The sequence below is a fragment of the Lissotriton helveticus genome, chromosome 7 (genome assembly GCF_964261635.1).
Source record: "Lissotriton helveticus chromosome 7, aLisHel1.1, whole genome shotgun sequence".
NCBI lineage: Eukaryota > Metazoa > Chordata > Amphibia > Caudata > Salamandridae > Lissotriton > Lissotriton helveticus.
This window is the reverse complement of record NC_136068.1, coordinates 83,453,577-83,474,396: the sequence shown is the minus strand read 5'-3', so window position 1 is coordinate 83,474,396 and position 20,820 is coordinate 83,453,577. Positions and strand designations below refer to the sequence as shown.

The 20,820-nt window shown below is 51.2% G+C and overlaps 1 protein-coding gene across 1 annotated transcript in view; it reads left to right on the top strand.

Moving 5' to 3' along the window:
- ACRBP (acrosin binding protein) overlaps window positions 1–20,820 on the top strand; it is a 182,940-nt gene that overhangs the window by 140,014 nt on the left and 22,106 nt on the right. The gene's annotated exons all lie outside the window — the stretch shown is intronic.

The following is a 20,820-nucleotide window of genomic DNA, read 5'->3' as shown; positions in this document are numbered from 1 at the left end:
CTGTCCTTGTTTAACATTCTCCTCATGGTCCACCTTCCTCTTCTGACCCTTCTCTTACTCCTCCTCAATACTTCTTCTTTTTTATTCTCATCCTCATGGGCTTCAGGCCATCCTGGTACTTGTGACCCAGCTCCACCTAGCATTGGCCCTCTTCTTCCTTCTGGTCCTCCTCCTGGTCATTCTCTTCAACCTTCTGGTCCTGCTGCTTCTGGTTTGTTTTCCTGGTCCTCCTATTCCTTCTATTTCTTATCCTCCTGGTTTTGTTCCTTCTGATCTTTGGGCCTGGTGCTCTTGGTCTTCCTGATATGGTTTAATTTTGTATTGGACATCCTCCAGGTTGAGTTCATTTCTGGGTTTTCTAGTCCTGTTCCTGCCCGCACCGCCACCCTCCCACCCCGTTTCTGATTCCTGTACATCCTCAGGCCTTCCTGTTCCCCGGGTCATTGTCCACCTGGTACTAGTCTTTTTTACCTTAATGGTTTGGGTCCTCCTGGTCCCTGTCATCATAGCCCTGCTCCACCTAGTCCTCCGGTTATGTTGCCCCTCATCTTCGTGCATGTCCTGGACCACCTCGCCCTGTTCTTTCAGACTCTGTTCCAACTAGACCTGGACCTTGTCATGCTAGCACTGGTCCTTGTGTTCCTCCTGACCCTGGTCCTCCTGGTCCTTGCTCTCATTTTTTTTTATAACAATTTTTATTTAATTTTTATCGACAGTTTACATAGTAGTAGTTATAGCAATTGGCACGATTATCATAATTGCATCTTACATGTTTGCCTGTCAACCCAGGGTGTGACAGTATATGTGTGTAATGCGATTGGCTATTGGTCTCCCTGCTATGGCCATGCAGTGTTGTCATGTGTCTTAATATAGCCATAATAGGAGCAATATAACTTGAACGGTATCTGGTCCGTGAAACTACCGGCATGGACAACGAACAGAGGGTGGGAACCTAGAATGATGGGGGCGAGGCAAATTAGATCATCTTCATCCATGGGCGTCAGTTGATGGGAGGATAATGTTGTTGCGTGTAGTTTTTTAGGGGGTGGGGGGAGTAGGGCTTTCCCAAAGTGTGGCTCAGGCGAGTGTAGGCACTGTGTATGGGTCTCTTTGTCTTTTGTGCGTACTGCCAGGTCATGTTCTATCGTGGTGTCTGGAGGTAACTGGGGTATTACCAGTATTTGAGGTGTACTGGGCTAGTATATCTTGACTTGGGGCTTCAGTTGTAGTTGTCTGTGGTAGCGTTTGCTGGGTGTTTACTGCGTGGTGGCGGAATTGGTACAGTAGTGTGCCCACTCGGTGGAAATATGTTTCTTACGCACGCCTTGTACCTCCTCCCGCCTGATTGTGTCCTTCTCTGACGAGCCCCATTTACCAACTGCCTCTCTGCAGGCTGTCAGTGGGGGTCCTTCTGGGTATGTTTAAATGTTGCATGTGGGGTTTGACATCTTGGGCAGAGGAGTTGTGTGTCTGGGTAAAACCGTTGGAGCTGCGCCGGGGTGAGGCAGGCCCGATGTAGTTTGTAGAAGTGTATGTTTTTAAACCGAGCATTGCGGGACACTTTCTTCGGGTATTCTAGGGCTTATTCCCATTCCTTATCATGTAGTGGGCGCCCTTGCAGTGCAGCGGGGTAAGTGTAGTGGCAGTGAGGTCTTAGATTGCTTTAAAATGCCAGGTAATTCGTGACGACCCATGCCCATAATGAGTATTGCATGAAGTACCAGTTGCGCTGCGGGTCCCCTCTCTGAGCGGTCCCAAAGGCAGCGGCAACATAGGATTATTTGTCTATGGAGCAGGAACTGCCCGGTGAGAGACCTGTCTCCTCCGAGAAATGGTTGAACGGGAGCAGTTTATCCTCAGTGAACAGGGATCCCATCTCCAGGACCTAGTGGTTTGTCCAGATTTGTATGGTTCTGGAGGAGTAGTATCCTCCATTTCTAGAGAGTCCGGCTAGCGGTAATAGGGGGTTGTACAAGGGGGGTCCCACCAGACATGCGGTGAATGTGTAACATGAATGTACGCACTACCGTCACCTGTATGGGATATGTCGAGTCGGGACGGGTGCTGGGAAGGAGCAGGCGGCAGATAGCCTGCACCGATATAGATCCCATCTCTGAGGCGGTCTCCCCCAGATATCACCCCGCTGTCCATCGGGACATCCACTGGAGTTGCGCCGCAAGAAAGTAGGCTTCAAAGGATGGCGCCCCCAGTCCTCCTCGGTCTGTTGGGAGTTGCACCAAGGACCCCATCACCGCCAAAGCCAACCTCCACGAAGGAATGAAGGCCGTCACCGACTGGATGAAGATCAGCCGTCTGAAACTGAACTCGGACAAGATGGAGGTCCTCGTCCTCGGCTCCAACCCTTAGCCTGGGATGACTCCTGGTGGCGGACGGCACTGGGGGTAGCCCCGACATCCACCGACCACACATTCAACATGGGAATCATCCTCAACTCAACGCCCTCATTGACCAAGCAAGTCAACGCCATCTCCTCCTCCTGCTTCAACACCCTCCGCATGCTCTGCAAGATCTACAGATGGATCCCAACAGATACAAAAAAGACAGTCACCTAGGCCCTCATCAGCAGCAGACTCGACTAGGGAAACACCCTCGACGCGGGAGCCCCGACCAAGCTCATCAAACGACTATAACGCATCCAAAATGCCTCGGCACGACTGATCCTCGATGTACCACGACACCGCCACATCACCCCCCACTTGAGAAACCTGCACTGGCTCCCCGTCAACAAGAGGATATCCTTTAATCTGCTCATCCATGCACACAAAGCACTCCACAAGACCTACCTCAACAGACGACTATCCATCTACATCCTCAACCGCCAGCTACGCTCCGCCGACCTCCACTCGCCACCGTCCTGCGCATCAGAAGAACAACCACCGGCGGGAGATCCTTCTCCCACCTCGCCGCCAAGACATGGAACACCCTCCCACTGAGCCTACAACAGACCCAAGACTTGCTGACCTTCAGGAGGATACTCAAGTCCTGGCTGTTCGAACAGTAGCGCCTCCCCCTCCCCAGCACCTTGAGACCCTTGCGGGTATGTAGTGCGTTTTACAAATGATTGATTGTTGTTTCCCCATATGATGGAGCTCAATAAGGTATCCAGGTTGCAATAGAAAGAGCGAGGGGGGATGACAGGGGTATTTGCAATGTAATAGAGGAATTCCGGCACTAAGATCATATTCGCTAAGGCTATCCTGCCTATTGGGGCTAGGGGCAGAGCCTTCCAACCAAAAGTTTACTGGGCCTTGGCACCCGCTAGGGCTCTTTGATGATTACCCTCAAATAAGTCTGTGGGGTGTTGATAAAGTCGAATGCCAAGGTATCGTGGGGCGCAGAAAATCCAAGCAAAACCTCGAGTCTCCAACTCTGCTGCAGCTGTAAAGTCTGAAAGTGTATTCCTTATGGGACTGCGATCCGCTGCGATATCCCGTACACACAGCAGCAGGTCATCCACATACTGGGACACAGTGTGCGTAGTACCTGCTATTGAGATGCCCCAAGTCTCTCCCTCCTAGTGCAACCGTATCGTGAGAGGCTCCATTGCCATGGCAAATAGCGGGGGGGAGGGCACCCTTGCCAGGTGCCTCTCTTTATCTGGAAAGGCTGCAAGATGTTTTTACCCAGTCGTGTCCTCGGTGTGAGATTCATGTATAATAGTTTCACTTGTGCTCTGAAAGTTGATCCCAGCCCCATCCGTTTCAATGTCTTGAAGAGGTATGGTCAGGTCAGGGTGTGAAATGCCTTTTCCAAGTCCAGGACCAGGCAAGATGCCCTGGGGTAGCGGCCCGGAGCCCGATCCTGAACTTGAAAGAGCCTACGTATGTTTTGGGATGTATTCCTACCCGACATAAACCCGTTCTGGTCCAGGTGTATTAACAGCGGGAGTATTGGGCCCAATCGGTCCCCCAAAATATTGCCTAGAATTTTACAATCAGCGAATAGTAACGTTATTGGCCTATATTTTTTCACGCAACGAGCCAGGTAGTTCCCCCTTCTCTAGCGCTGCCTCGTACATGTCTGACAATTTTGGCGCCAACAACGTGGCGAAGATGCTATAGTATTCTAAAGGTAGGCCGTCTTGCCCGGTGGCTTTGTTCTGGGCTAGGGCCTGAATTGCTTGCTTTACATCTGAGGGTGTGATCACTGCCTCGAGGTGAGCCCTGTCCTCCATCGGAATTTGGGGTATGTTTAGGGGTGCAAGGAAGTGGTTGACCTGTTTCTGACTGTCCTGGTCAGGGCTTTTGTATATTGTTTTGTAGTGGACCTGGAAGAGCCGCAGGATATCTGCCTGGGATGTGGCAACCCTGCCAGCAGGGCCCATGTTCTCAGTAATTGGTTGTGTGTCCTGGTTGTGACAGGCAAGCCAGGTGAGAAGTGCCCCTGATCTGTCCCCCTCCCTATGCTGTATCTTCGTAGACCTGCTAATCCTTCCGCATAAGCCGTCTTGGCTTCCACGACTCGGGCTGGGGGTCACAGAGCCCGAGTCTGCTGCCTTGGTCACGTCAGCTTGCTCTTGTTCAGCTTTCTGCAAGTTTCGGTCAAGTGTGCTGCGGACTCCCGCTATCTGCCTGATGCATGCCTCTCTGATGACTATCTTGAAGGCAGCAAACACAAGGAGCTGATGGACGGAGTGCTGAAACTTTTCAGACACTCACCCCCAGTCACAGATCTGGGTTGAATCTAATATCGTTCTTTAGCTCATTTCGCCACCCCAGTTCAGACACAGCTATATGCAAATCATTCTTGACGCTGTGCCTCATGGGACCAGTCCAGCCCGAACTGCCACGCCATGTCTTCCCTGGACCACAAACAAGCATCCTGGGACCGGTTTCGGACTAACAGCTCTCATCAGCCAGGCTAGCCTGAATCCAGTGGCAAAGTGATCAAGGGACCTACGTCTGGGCATCCCACTCCAGTGTCCTGGTGGATGCCGTATTGGCATTATTTGCAACATATTGTTCAATACTGTTTGTTTTATTGTGGCGGAACACCGGGTCTTCCAAGCATTCTCACTGCAGTTTCCAGGTGGGGACAAGTGGGTGGGGTGGTCGCCATTGGAGGGTTAGAAGATGCAAGTCGTGATCGGAGACCACACATCCCAGGTTATCTACTTGGTCTGCCAATAGGAAGTAAGTGAATGCGCTATGGAATCTTGCTAGAAAGACGGTAAATCCGAATGGGCCAACGAGAAGGAAAAGGGAAAACTTTCTAACTCTGCATTTTTGATAAATCCCTTTTTTCAGCAACGTTTCCACGAGGCGTTCCTGCCCTCGCCTAAGACCATGGGGTGTAACCATACACTCTTTTATGTAAATATAACCATCTGCCATATTATTTCGTGTTTGTACATAGTGTGTTTTGTCTATAGTCACATTTAGTCTATGTGTTTGTATGTTTTATGTGTAAATCACTAAACCACTTTATTCACAGTGATTTATTTCTCAACACCGTCTTGGAAACCAGCACGCGTCAATATGATGCCATGGGCACACTCACGCCCTAGTTGGAGTGAGATGCTTGTGAGTTGCCCCCTTCCTGGAAGGGGTTGTCTACCATTTAACATTTGTTATTCTATCTTTCAGAAAACGCAGTGAAATACAGAACGTATGTACAGCACGCATGTTTATTAATAACAGCGTAGATTGTCACACATATATGTATATATTTCTTTAGCAACACTTTTTTCATTAGAAAATAGGAGTGGCAATACAGGGCTGGACCCTGTATGGTCCTGAAGAAAAGCTTAGGGGAGCTTGAAACATGTTGACCTGAACACTGATCTAGCTCAGTAAAAGTTAGTACACAGTGTTACCCCTTTTTAATTTTTATACCACACTAGGAGCGAAATAAATTGTTGAGGCCCACTAGCACGGTATTTTTAATCTCACACCCACTCCACCATCATCACACTTGCACCACACATAGTCATCTCACAAAACTAGTGCTCCAGCGTAGTCGCCTTGTCGCAGCACGCCCCTTTTCGTAGAGAACTGGGATGGCCCCAATGATGAAGCATGTCACCGTGGGGCAACCCCGGTGAGTGAGGGGACTCTAGAAAGAAATTTTTCTTTCTCACACACAAATTATGGTACACACTGACTTAGTAAGCAGTAACCATAAGCATACCCACCAGGTCTCTGGACCTTTGACATAAGGTCCCTGTATTTCGTATCTACTTGCTGGGCCATGGGGAGTATTGTCGGCGAGCATGGAAACCGGTCGAGGGGTACCTGTAGATTATGGAGTATCGAGTGAAAGGAATACCGCCTAGAGATTGGGTTTCTGTTCCGCCATACGTCTATTAAAGACCAATGCTGTGCCCATGACTAGCATCCAGCGGGACACTGACTGGGGTGTGAAAGGTCACCAAACCACTCCTGGAGCAGACAGCATTGGGGAGCCTCCGGTCAGTGCACTGCTCAACTCCGGAGAGCTGAATCTCCAACCAGGACATGATCTCATCTCGCCCAAATGCTGTTGAACACGGGGCCAAGCATGCATGATGGAAGGCCCGTATTGAAGGACTACTGAGCCACCTTAATGCTAAAGACCCTAATACTCCCAACCACTCTTATCTCCTAGGAGGTGCCACCTCGACGAAGCTCGCAGCTGCCACACCGGTGGACACCGAAAGCCGAAAAGACTCACCCGGAGCTAACAGCAGTAACCTGTCTTCCATCACAAATGATCGGCATCACCAGATCACTCCTGGTGACACGTAAGGAAGTGATCCGGCCACGCCACTGGATACATCATGGGGCGCCTACGTCCTACAGCAGGATCGCAGACACCAGCCCCGGAACGGCACTCACTTCCGATTGTCTCCAATCAGGCCCCAGCAGCAGAGACAACTGCTTTTCAGTCTATGTCCGACAAGCTGGATAAATTACTAGCAGCAATTGAAGACTCACAGGCCACAATGGAGGATAAGTTAGGGCCTGTACTCTGACCCAAGCCTGTTGCGAGATGTCCAGCGTAAGCTAGCTGATAAAGTAGCGAATGTTGAGAAGGCCCTCGCCACCCTTCAGCCGTTAGGTAAGTCACAGCAGGAAGCCATGCAGGACCTTAAAACCTGTATCAACAGGCTGGAGGAGAGGGCAGGGGACTTAGAAGGGCGGTCTCGACGAAGCAATATCGGAGTGATCAACCTGCCAGAAGGGGCTGAAGAATCCAACCTGGTGAAGTTCATATAGACATGGCTCAAATCATTCACCCCAGATTCCGATCTCACGCCCTTTTCAGTGGAGAGAGCCCACAGGGTTCCGGCTCAATGACCTTCCCCAGGGATGTCCCCATGACCACTGCTCCTGAAGTTGCTTAAACTTTCGGGACAAGGACCCAGTGCTGAGAGCGGCCAGACAACATGGGCCACTTCAGGTGAAAGACAAATGAGTGATGGTCTTCCCAGACTATTCTAGGGTGGTGCAGCGACAGCGGGCCTCCTTCCTGGGGGCAAAACGGATGCTCCACCAGAATGGGGTCTAATACTGGCTTCATTGTTCTTTGTGGACCCGAAGGCAGTATTTGACTGGATCTACCTCCACGCTCTGGACGATCCTCCCTGGGACATAGCCCCTAACATACAGGAACCACAATGCAGGAGCCAAAGAGGAAAAAGAACTTCCCAGCGACGGGGACCGAAACACCAGAGCTAAGTATGTTTATGTTTATGTTTATGTTTATTAAAACTTTTATAGCGCGCTCAATTACCACGGGGTATCCTGGCGCAGTGAGTGATTGGACAGCAAGAGTGAGGGATCCGGGCCTGAACAAGCTGTTAGAGGGGGGCATTGAACAGATGAGTCTTGAGTTCCTTCTTAAAAACAGTGATGGTCGGCGCAGCTCTAAGGAACAGGGGGAGAGCATTCCAAGCAGAGGCTGCCCTAACTGAAATAGATTGTCCTCCCAACCGAGCATGTTTGAATTTGGGAGTGACCAGTAGGCATTGATTGGCCGATCGAAGGACACGGTTGGGAGTATAAAATGAGAACCGTTTCTGCAGATACGACGGTCCCTGACCATGGACTGCTCTAAATGCCAACACAAGAATTTTAAACAAGATTCGATGCGGTACAGGTAGCCAGTGCAAGCTTCGTAGATGACTCCGCACACTCGACCTCCTAGGGAGAGAGAAGAGCAAGCGTACTGCAGCGTTTTGAATCACCTGTAACCGATGAACCAAATACGCGGGTAGACCACAGAATAAGGCATTAGCATAATCGAGCCGAGATAAAATCAGGGCTCGAAGAACAGCCTCCTTGGCTACCCTGGGCAAAAGAGGGAAGAATTTCCTCAGGGCTCGCAGAGTGCCAAAGCAGGTACCGGTCAGTTTTTTTATGTGATCAGCAAACTTCAAATCTTGACTGAACCAGACCCCCAAGTTCTTAGCTGGGCCTCCCGTCGCACTGGGACAGGGCAGGTCCGGGGGCCAAATCTGATCCTTGAAGTTGTCAGGGAAGGCGCCGAAGAATAAAATCTCGGACTTATCTTCGTTGCACTTAAGTTGAACTTGTGCAAGCCACCTGAATACTTCCGACAGACAATGTTGGACTGCTGATGGGTCAGACGCACCCTTAGGCCAGGTGAATAACAGCTGTGTATCGTCAGCGTAAGCTGTTATCTTGGCTCCCAGCTGTTCCGCCAGATATAGTAGGGGGGTCATATAAACGTTAAACAATAAAGGGCTTAACGTAGAACCCTGCGGAACTCCAGTTGACAGTCTCTTCGGGGCCGAAGAGTAAGGGGGCATCCAGACCTGCTGAGTTCTAGCGCTCAAAAACGATGACAGCCAGTCAAGGGCCAGCCCAGAGATGCCAACGGCTCGCAATCTAGCGATAAGTAGGGCATGAGGCACCGTGTCGAAGGCGGCAGAGAGGTCCAATAAAATCAGGACCGCTCTGCCACCCCCGTCCAAGCACTCTCGAACTGCCTCCGAGACCTCAACTAATGCTGTCTCGGTACTGTAGGTCGCTCTGAACCCTGACTGGGCAGGATGTAATGCGTGGGAGGACTCAATGAAGCCATCCAACTGTTTAAAAGCCACCTTCTCACACACCTTCGCCAAAGCTGGCAACAGTGATATGGGCCGATAGCTCGATGGCATTGCTGGATCTAAACCTGCCTTTTTTAACAAAGGGAGCAGCTTTGCCTCCTTCCAACTTCTCGGAATCGAGGCCTTGGAAAGGGAGAGGTTAACAATATGTGTCACCTCTTGACTAATAGTATCCACTATCCCTCCCAAGACCCTGGCTGGGCAGGGGTCTGCGGGCGATCCGGACTTTAACGCTGCCAGGATTTGCCGTATGACCGATTCCGCAGCCGGGAGGAAGGCAACAAACTGATCCTTTGAGCATTGTCTATCCGATACTAAAAGGGCAGGTGGGGTCGTAAAGGACTTTTGAGCCACTTCTAAGTCCAATTGAATTTTTGTAATCTTATCAGTGAAGTAACAAGACAGTTCTTCACACCATTGAGTGGAAGAAGGGAGCCTGGGTTGGGCAGCACATGGAGATAGAAAATTTTGGACGATTGAGAAGATCTCTTTGCTGTTGTTTTCCGCCTTCTCGATTCTGTCCGAATAGTAGCTGCTTTTGGCTACCTTAATCGCAGCGTAATAATCCTTTTGGGCTGCACGTAATGATTTCTTTTCGGCTGGTAGATAAGCATGTCTCCAGGCTCGCTCTAGTTTCTTGCAAACCAGCTTCTGTTCACGTAAAGCATGCGTGAACCATGGTTGAGAGGGTCTCGATCTCATCCGACGAACACCCCCTGCATTAGTGGAGGTAGCGACACCGTTCGCTATCCAAGAATTAAATGCGTCAACCGTCGCTTCCAACTCCATCTTTGGAGTCGGACGGGTGTCGGTAAGGGACTCAGATAGGGACATCAAATTAATCCGTGGGCGATGTACCAAAGAGGGAATTCTCCTCGAATCCTCACTAATCTGCCAAGCAAACTTAATCAAGTAGTGGTCGGACCACGACATAGGCATCGGGGGGGACAAGCTGATGTCAAAATTGGAACATATTAAATCAAGAACATGACCTCCCACATGGGTGGGGGCATCAACCCATTGAGAAAGATGAGCCATGCTAAAAGTCTCACTGAGACGGGTAGCCTCAGTAGAATTCTCAGAATCCACATGAATGTTAAAATCACCCAGCAATAGAAAATGAGGAAATCGTAAAGCTCTTGGCACGATGACCTCCTCTAGAGATCCAATAAAGTTTCCAACATAGCCTGGCGGTCGGTACACAAGCGTACCACCTAAGGTGAAATGCGGACTGAGCTCCAAACAAAAATGGAGAAGTTCTGCCTCTTTGATTTTATCCAGGTGTTCGCAGGTGAGGGTCCAGTGATCCCGATAGATCACGGCAAGCCCACCCCCTCTTCCCACATCTGCACCACGATCTGCTCTACAAATTCTGAAACCACGAGGGATAGCTAACTCAACTACCGGAGAGCAGGAGTCAGTCATCCAGGTCTCAGTGACAAAGAGTAGATCAAAGTTATTATCGGCTAATAGGTCAAAGACCTCAGCCGTGTGGCACACCAGGGATCTGGCATTTATCAAGCCCGCCTGAATATTCTTGATAACGTTACCGGATTGGGTAGGCGGAGGAGTAGGGCTATTGAGTTGATAATTACAGGAGGGGCATGATCGGAACCGACTATCAGTGATCGCCCAGGAATGCGCCGCCTCACAAGAGGGGACCTTTAGGGCCCTAAGGTCAGCCGAAGTATACCGAAGTGCTGCAGAGGAGACCAAAGTGGCAGAAAAACGGCCAGGAGTCGTGGCCCTGTGCCCGGCCAGAGCCCGGACGGGCACAGACGGGCCCTCCTTTGGCGCTCCTTCGGCGCGTAGACGGCGCGCCCGCTGCGCGCGTCCGCTGCACGCACGACACATTATGACGTTTAATAAGGGCGGGCGAGCAAAAGGCTAGAGCGTCAACCCCGGTGCAATGCGGCCCCGCCTCACATCCGGTGACCGCTGGGGCCGAACGCTAACACAACGCTAAGGGCACATCCCTGCAATCCTAACCCTGTAAGTAGCGTCAATACTCCCACAAAGTCAGCGCTATAATTTTAAAAAGTTAAACTGAGCAAATTAATTAAAGCGGCAAGGTAATGTTTTAAAAGCTGAATCAGCGCGATGAGCGCAGTTACAAGAGGACAAGAGGCAGGATCATGCACTCGTGGGTCCAATACTCACAAACAGCTGCGCTCGCCTCCCAGCTCCAAATTAATAAGGGCGGGCGAGCAAAAGGCTAGAGCGTCAACCCCGGTGCAATGCGGCCCCGCCTCACATCCGGTGACCGCTGGGGCCGAACGCTAACACAACGCTAACGGCACATCCCTGCAATCCTAACCCTGTAAGTAGCGTCAATACTCCCACAAAGTCAGCGCTATAATTTTAAAAAGTTAAACTGAGCAAATTAATAAAAGCGGCAAGGTAATGTTTTAAAAGCTGAATCAGCGCGATGAGCGCAGTTACAAGAGGACAAGAGGCAGGATCATGCACTCGTGGGTCCAATACTCCAAACTAGTAGCTTCCCACAACCTCGAATAATAGATAGCTGAACGATGAAGAGCTCTCCAACCAGCTGCAAATAGGATCCAGCCTTGGAAAGCTCGGACAGGGAGGATGACCCCCACATTTTCTCATCCAAAGAGGATTCCATGGACACAAGCATCTCCTGAGTGCACTCAGTGACCCCTCACCTCGTGACCCCCCCAAACAGCAGATACACTAATTTGAGGGAACATGATATCTAGGTTCACAATCCCCTCCTTTCTTCCTCACCCTCTCCCAACGGGGTCCCCACCGTGCCCATGCCCGGAAAAATAGGTTGACACCTTACTACCACTAGTCGCTTCATAGCTATCTTCCTAAGTAAAACACTACACTTGGGAACATGGACCACTATGGGCAACGGACCAGCACCCCGAGAACCCAGCTGCCCCCCCCAATACACTAGAACTTTAGCTCCATGCATAGTTTGGAAGTATCGCCAGTTGTGATAGGTCCGCAGTGTTGGGACCTGGTTCCCCTCAAAATGTTTGAATTTCTTCCCAGTTATCCCCCATCCCCACGAATGTAATTCCACCCTGGGCGAGCATCTTCATCTGACAGCATTACAGGACAGGGGACCGGGGCAGGATCAGTGCAAGATACCCCCTACCCATTCCCCCACCCCAGAGCCACTCTGACATGCCAACGACCGCAGACACTAGTATCTTGTCTAAATTTTCGGGGAATGCACACAGTGAAAAAAGGTATGCGGTTAATTCCTACACCAAACGCCAGAAAAGCACAGATAATACAGAAGACGCACCTCACAAAGGCCGAATTGGAACGAGTGCAAAAGCGCCAATGCAGCCCTTTGTGATAGATACATCTGCTGTGTGGATTCCTCACCTTGTGAATATCCCCTTGCGTCAGCAACATTCGGAAATTCTTTTTGTAGCCTCGCGCCGACGTGGACTCGGACGTCATAGAGACACGACATCGCTCGCGACTCCGCTGACGTCACCGACGCCTACAATAGGACCACGCCGGCGTGATGACATCAGTTCCCTTTTTCCGCGTCGTCGACGCTAACGGTTTCGGGATACTCTGTAGCTTTTAGTAACTCTGTTACTGTTTTTCTTCATTTCTCTGTTCTCTTGCCTCTGTCTCTTTATTATGTCGACAAAGAAGACGGGTTTTAAACCCTGCCGGGAATGCGGAAAGATGATGTCCGTTACGGACCCACACCAGGACTGTATTTGGTGTTTGAGCTCCGACCACGACGTGGATGGGTGTTCGTCGTGTCAAAAGATGAATCCAAAGGCCCTGCGAGAAAGGGAGACTAAGCTTCTTGTGGCAAAACTGAAAGCCGATAAGGTTAAGAAGTCTTCAAAATCCCACTCGAAGAAGTCGAGGTCGAGGTCGAGATCAAGATCTCGGGAGGCGTCGGCTTCGAAGTCTTCATCGGATCATGCTTCGAGGTCACGTAAGAAGCATAAGAAAAGGAGACATGAATCTCGACGTCGTTCGGATGAGAAATCGGACTCGAGATCACCCAAGAAAATTAAATCAAAAGTGATCCCGTCACAAGAGGTTTCAGATCAAGAAGGCGAGGCCTCGCCTTCAGAGTCGCAAGTTCATTCTCCGACTCCGGTTTCCGATCCGACTCTGGTGCCATCTCCAGCTCAAGAAGAGGTCGGTGAAGTTCCTATTGAAGAAGAGGAATCGACTCCTGTTGTTGAAACAGATTCGAATCTGCCTCGAGATCGACCTGAGGGTGATCATCCACCTTTTCCAGCACCAGGTCAGGATCCTTCGGCGTTTCTCAACGCCATGTATGGTGTTTTCTCGAGGTCTTGGTACCCCTCTGGTGCACCTTCGGGTCCCATGGGTCCAATGGCATTTAATTTGGGTGGGCCTCACTCTTATGCCCCGGCACCTTTCATGTCATATATGCCGACCCCGACTCCGCTGTGGCAGTACCCGGCTCCACCGAGGTCAACGCCGTTGTCGACGCCGGCACGACCGAAGTCGACGACTCCGGCACCGGCGTCGCCCGCTCCAAGCAAATCTCTGGACCATCCTTCCAAGCCTTCGGATTCGATGCCGACGTCGGCTCCGGCGCCATCGGAGTCGACAGTGGATCCGGCTGCAATCCGTGTTAAGCAGAGGTCTAGGAGAGAAGCTCAACGTCTCCTGGAAGAACTGAGATATTATGAGTCTCATTCAGACTTAGAGGAAGGTGAACTGGATGAAAATTATTTTGAGGAGCTAGCTGATGCTAGTGGTCTTGAATTTTCCCCGGAGTGGGTTTTACCATCAGGCCCTGATGCACCCTCTAAGGATGTTCAGCCATATCATGTGGTAATGAAAAAGGCAGCAGGACCCCGAACATTGACCAAGGTAAGTTCTGGGACTCTTATCGACCGCCAAGCCTCAGGCGGTGGGGGTGCTCCCAAGCTGGACAGCAGGTGGTGGATGGGAGACGGACCTGATCTCTTTCCTTTCTCCTGGTATTGACCGAGTGTCACGCTGTCCAGGCTTCCTGGGCCGCACACCGGTGCGTCTCCAGCCCCAGCAATAGGTGACTCATGGCTCTCCAGTCCGCCTCACACTGCGTCTCCTTCGCCGTCTGCAGTTGTTCCTGGAGCCCGGCCTGGGTCAGATTCTGGGAGGCTTTGGGGATTCCTGGGGGGCCCAGTCGGCCGTCAGCCGGAGAGCCGTCATGTAGGCCTCTCTGCTGGCCCTAGGTGTTCACCAATGGCCGTAGTGTGTCCTGTGGCAGTTCTGGCCTCCCATTTCTCTCCGCCGCTAAGCCCCCGCCCACTCCTCACCTCGTTCTTCCTGCCGGCAGCGGATGGGGCACAGTCCTGGGCCTGGGATAGAGTTGCGCTCTGTTCCGAGCCGGCAGTTCACAGCTCTTCTCTACGGCCCTCTGTCCGCTGGCCATGATGGTCGCCATTTTGGGAGAGCAGCTCGTCAAGTTATCCAGAGCGGCCTTGATACTGCAGATTCTGTTGCAAGGATCATGGGCACTGCTGTTGCCACAAGACGTTCAGCTTGGCTAAAATCCTCGGATTTTTCTGCTGATGTACAGTCTGCATTATTAGATCTGCCTTTTGATGGTGAAGGACTCTTTGACAAAAAGGCAGATACAGCCTTGGAGACATTTAAGGATAGCAGGGCAACTGCTAGATCTCTTGGTCTTCAAGTGAGAGGTTCGACGACCAGGAAGTTCAGAGGTTTTGGACGCTCTTCTTTTCGTACCTATAGACAAAGTCAGCAGCAGCAACAACAGCAGCAGCAGCAAAATACCTTGTATAGGTCGTACAGGGGAAAGCAAAGGGCACGTCCTCGAGGGCGTCAAGCCTCTTCCTCCTTCACCTCCTCCAACCCCCCAGCCACAGAAAAGCAGCCCTAGATCCGCCATTCAGGATCATGTGGGTCCGGTGGGGGGTCGGCTTACCCACTTTCTACGAGATTGGGAATCGGTTACATCAGATCTTTGGGTTCTCAATCTCGTAGAAAATGGGTATGCCCTTCCCTTTCGGGAATTCCCTCCCAATTACCCTCCTTGCCAGGGATATTGCTCAGAGGAACATCTGTTACTCCTACAGGAGGGAGTTCAAACTCTATTAAGAAAGGGTGGGATAGAGGTGGTCCCAGAGCAGGAAAGGGGTCAGGGATGCTACTCCCGGTATTTCCTGATTCCCAAAAAGGATGGCAGACTTCGTCCAATCCTGGATCTCAGGATCTTTAATTTTTATCTGTAACAAGAGAAATTCAAGATGCTCACCCTTGCTCAGGTTCTTCAGGCACTGCTGGAAGAAGACTGGATGGTGTCGCTCGACTTGCAGGATGCGTACTTTCACATCCCCATCCTGAAGTCGCACAGGAAGTATCTCCGTTTTACGGTGGGATTGCAACACTATCAGTTTGCGGTCCTTCCGTTTGGGCTTTCTACTGCTCCTCGAGTCTTCACCAAGGTGATGGCAGTGGTGGCGGCGCATCTCAGAAGGTCAGGGATTCCTGTATTCCCTTATTTGGACGACTGGCTGATCAAAGCAGAGTCTTCAGAGAGAGTGCTCCATCATCTGCGGGAGACAACCCAGTCGTTGTACAGGTTGGGGTTTTCGATAAATGTACCCAAGTCTCACCTGGTGCCCTCCCAGCGCAACCTGTTCATAGGTGCTGTACTGGACACAACTGTATGTCGTGCATTCCCTCCTCCTCAAAGGATTCACGACATACAGGAAATGATTCCTTTATTTTACAATGGAGCGGTCGTTCCAGTCCTGAAAGTCCTTCGCCTGCTCGGTCTGATGGCTTCATGCATTCTGTTGGTCAACCATGCACGCTGGCACCTATGGGCGCTCCAGTGGTGCCTCCGCAAGCAGTGGTATCAGCACAACTGAGATCTCAGGGAGTCAGTGAGGATCTCCAGAGAAGCTGCAGCGGATCTATCTTGGTGGGGCGTGGAAGGCAACCTGTCTTAGGGGAAGCCTTTTCAGTTGCCTCCTCCGGTGACCACAGTGATAACGGATGCATCCACTCTAGTGTGGGGTGCTCATCTGGGGGATCTGGAGGTCAAGGGTCTTTGGTCTCCAGAGGAAAGGTTGCTTCACATCAACCTTCTAGAATTGCAGGCGATACGTTTGGCGCTCAAGGCCTTCCTCCCCTCCCTTGGCGGTCGTTCGGTTCAGGTCCTGACGGACAACACGACCGCGATGTGGTACATCAACAAACAGGGAGGAGTGGGGTCGCAGTGTCTCTGCAGAGAGGCTCTGCGTCTCTGGTCCTGGGTTCAGGACCATCAGATTTGTCTTATGGCAAATCATCTGGCCGGGGTTCTGAACGTTCGTGCAGACAGTCTCAGTCGGCAGTTCTCTGCCGACCACGAGTGGAGGCTTCACCCGGAGGTCATTCACGACATCTTTTAGATGTGGGGGACTCCTCTGGTGGACCTGTTCGCCACTCGCGAGAATGCTCACTGCCTGTCGTTCTGCAGTCTCCAGTATCTGATGCAAGGAGCCTTGGGGGACGCGTTTCAGTTGAGTTGGAGAAATCAACTCCTTTACGCTTTTCCTCCCATACCTTTGATTCCTCGGTTTCTGAGGAAGATTCGCCAAGACCGGGCCCAAGTGATATTGGTCGCCCCGGACTGGCCAAGAAGGGTGTGGTATACAGATCTTCTCCACCTCTCCTCTCACCCGCCGCTTCGTCTCCCTCTCAGGGCAGACCTCCTCTCTCAGATGGAGGGGCAGGTTCTACACCCCCACCTCCAGACATTACACCTTCATGCCTGGAGATTGAACGGGGCAACCTGAATTCCTTTTCCCTCCCGCCTGACGTTGTGGATGTCATCTTGTCAGGCAGGCGTGACTCCACTAAGTCTATCTATTCCTTTAGCTGGTCAAAATTTGTCACGTGGTGTGGGGAAAAGTCTATTGACCCTTTGAGAGCCCATTTGTCTGATGTTCTCCAGTTTGCCCTTTCTCTGGCGCAGCAAGGCCTTGCTGTTGCCACAGTTAAGGGCTATGTTTCTGCGCTGTCGGCTTTTCTCTGTTTGCCTGATCAGCCTTCTCTTTTCAAATCTCCTGTGGTTTTAAGGTTTTTAAAGGGTCTCACAAATAAGTTCCCTCCTACTCCTTTTATTGTACCTCAGTAGGACTTAAATCTTGTATTGACCTTTTTGATGGGTGCTCCCTTTGAGCCTCTTCACAAATGTCCTATGAGGCTTCTTACTCTCAAAACAGTCTTCCTCGTTGCTATAACCTCGGCAAGGAGGGTAAGTGAGCTTCAAGCTCTTAGTTACAAGCCCCCTTTCTTGACCATTCATGCTGATCGAATGGTTCTTAGGCCCAGGGCTGCTTTTCTAACTAAGGTGGTAACTCTCTTCCATCTAGGACAGTCCATTACCCTTCCTACCTTCTATCCTCCCCCTCACCCTTCTAAGGAGGAAGAGAGGCTGCACCGTCTGGACCCCAAAAGGGCGGTGTCCTTTTACTTGGACAGATCTAAAGACTTTCGTTTGGATGACCAGCTCTTCATTGGGTTCGCTGGTTACAAGAAAGGAAGAGCGGTCCATAAAAGAACCTTGTCGAGATGGATCGTCCTCTGTATAAAGATCTGCTACTCTTTGTCCGGTAAGGAACCACCAGAGGGTATAAGGGCTCATTCTACAAGGGCTAAGTCTTCAACCTCAGCATTGGCTAGAGGTGTTCCTGTAGAGGATATTTGTAGAGCGGCAACTTGGTCTTCCCTCCACACTTTCGCAAAGCATTACTGCTTGGATTCCGAAGTGAGGAGGGACGGTCACTTTGCGTGTTCTGTTCTCCAGGATTTCCTGGTTTAGAAGAGTGGACACCCTCCTCCGGGAGTGGGGACTGCTGTGGGACTCTATTCACAAGGTGAGGAATCCACACGCCAGATGTATCTATCAGAAGAACAAGTTACTTACCTTCGGTAACGCTTTTTCTGGTAGATACAATATCTGCCTGTGGATTCCTCACTGACCCACCCGCCTCCCCGTTGTCCGCTCTTCTATACCGAGGTTTCTGTAATGTATTTATTTTATTGTCAAGTATTTGTTTATTTCAAATGTTTTATTGCATTTGCTTCACACTATGTGTGTTACCTTGATATTTTTATGATATTTTTACTGCGTATACTGTGTATATGTCTACAGTCATTGGTCCGTCCGTGTGCCTCGAAGGCACGGAAAAAAGGGCGGAACTGATGTCATCACGCCGGCGTGGGCCTATTGTAGGCGTCGGTGACGTCAGCGGAGTCGCGAGCGATGTCGTGTCTCTATGACGTCCGAGTCCACGTCGGCGGGAGGCTACAAAAAGAATTTCCGAATGTTGCTGATGCAAGGGGATATTCACAAAGTGAGGAATCCACAGGCAGAAATTGTATCTACCAGAAAAAGCGTTACCGAAGGTAAGTAACTTGTTCTTCTGTGCTACTACGTACTCCGCGTTTGCGCGTGGATCGCTGATTTGGCTCGGGCAGGGGATCCCGTTTAAGGAAACCCGCAGGGCGGTGGACAAAGAGGGGCGGTATGCCCTCATCAAAGGGCTCCTGGATGGACAGCCCCTACTTCTTAGTAGCATTTAAGCCCCGAACATTGACCAAGGTAAGTTCTGTGACTCTTATCGACCGCCAAGCCTCAGGCGGTGGGGGTGCTCCCAAGCTGGACAGCAGGTGGTGGATGGGAGACGGACCTGATCTCTTTCCTTTCTCCTGGTATTGACCGAGTGTCACGCTGTCCAGGCTTCCTGGGCCGCACACCGGTGCGTCTCCAGCCCCAGCAATAGGTGACTCATGGCTCTCCAGTCCGCCTCACACTGCGTCTCCTTCGCCGTCTGCAGTTGTTCCTGGAGCCCGGCCTGGGTCAGATTCTGGGATACTTTGGGGATTCCTGGAGGGCCCAGTCGGCCCTCAGCCGGAGAGCCGTCATGTAGGCCTCTCTGCTGGCCCTAGGTGTTCACCAATGGCCGTAGGGTGTCCTGTGGCAGTTCTGGCCTCCCATTTCTCTCCGCCGCTAAGCCCCCGCCCACTCCTCACCTCGTTCTTCCTGCCGGCAGCGGATGGGGCACAGTGCTGGGCCTGGGATAAAGTTGTGCTCTGTTCCGAGCCGGCAGTTCACGGCTCTTCTCTACGGCCCTCTGTCCGCTGGCCATGATGGCCGCCATTTTGGGAGAGCAGCTCGTCAAGTTATCCAGAGCGGCCTTGATACTGCAGATTCTGTTGCAAGGATCATGGGCACTGCTGTTGCCACAAGACGTTCAGCTTGGCTAAAATCCTCGGATTTTTCTGCTGATGTACAGTCTGCATTATTAGATCTGCCTTTTAATGGTGAAGGACTCTTTGACAAAAAGGCAGATACAGCCTTGAAGAGATTTAAGGATAGCAGGGCAACTGCTAGATCTCTTGGTCTTCAAGTGAGAGGTTCGACGACCAGGAAGTTCAGAGGTTTTGGACGCTCTTCTTTTCGTACCTATAGACAAGGTCAGCAGCAGCAACAACAGCAGCAGCAGCAAAATACCTTGTATAGGTCGTACAGGGGAAAGCAAAGGGCACGTCCTCGAGGGCGTCAAGCCTCTTCCTCCTCCACCCCCTCCAACCCCCAGCCACAGAAAAGCAGCCCTAGATCCGCCATTCAGGATCATGTGGGTCCGGTGGGGGGTCGGCTTACCCACTTTCTACGAGATTGGGAATCGGTTACATCAGATCTTTGGGTTCTCAATCTCGTAGAAAATGGGTATGCCCTTCCCTTTTCGGGAATTCCCTCCCAATTACCCTCCTTGCCAGGGATATTGCTCAGAGGAACATCTGTTACTCCTACAGGAGGAAGTTCAAACTCTATTAAGAAAGGGTGCGATAGAGGTGGTCCCAGAGCAGGAAAGGGGTCAGGGATGCTACTCCCGGTATTTCCTGATTCCAAAAAAGGATGGCAGACTTCGTCCAATCCTGGATCTCAGGATCTTGAATTTTTATCTGAAACAAGAGAAATTCAAGATGCTCACCCTTGCTCAGGTTCTTCAGGCACTGCTGGAAGAAGACTGGATGGTGTCGCTCGACTTGCAGGATGCGTACTTTCACATCCCCATCCTGAAGTCGCACAGGAAGTATCTCCGTTTTACGGTGGGATCGCAACACTATCAGTTTGCGGTCCTTCCGTTTGGGCTCACTACTGCGCCTCGAGTCTTCACCAAGGTGATGGCAGTGGTGGCGGCGCATCTCAGAAGGTCAGGGATTCCTGTATTCCCTTATTTGGACGACTGGCTGATCAAAGCAGTCTTCAGAGAGAGTGCTCCATCATCTGCGGGAGACAACCCAGTCGTTGTACAGGTTGGGGTTTTCGATAAATGTACCCAAGTCTCACCTGGTGCCCTCCCAGCGCAACCTGTTCATAGGTGCTGTACTGGACACAACTGTATGTCATGCATTCCCTCCCCCTCAAAGGATTCACGACATACAGGAAATGATTCCTTTATTTTACAATGGAGCGGTCGTTCCAGTCCTGAAAGTCCTTCGCCTGCTCGGTCTGATGGCTTCATGCATTCTGTTGGTCAACCATGCACGCTGGCACATGAGGGTGCTCCAGTGGTGCCTCCGCAAGCAGTGGTATCAGCACAACGGAGATCTCAGGGAGTCAGTGAGGATCTCCAGAGAAGCTGCGGCGGATCTATCTTGGTGGGGCGTGGAAGGCAACCTGTCTCAGGCGAAGCCTTTTCAGTTGCCTCCTCCGGTGACCACAGTGATAACGGATGCATCCACTC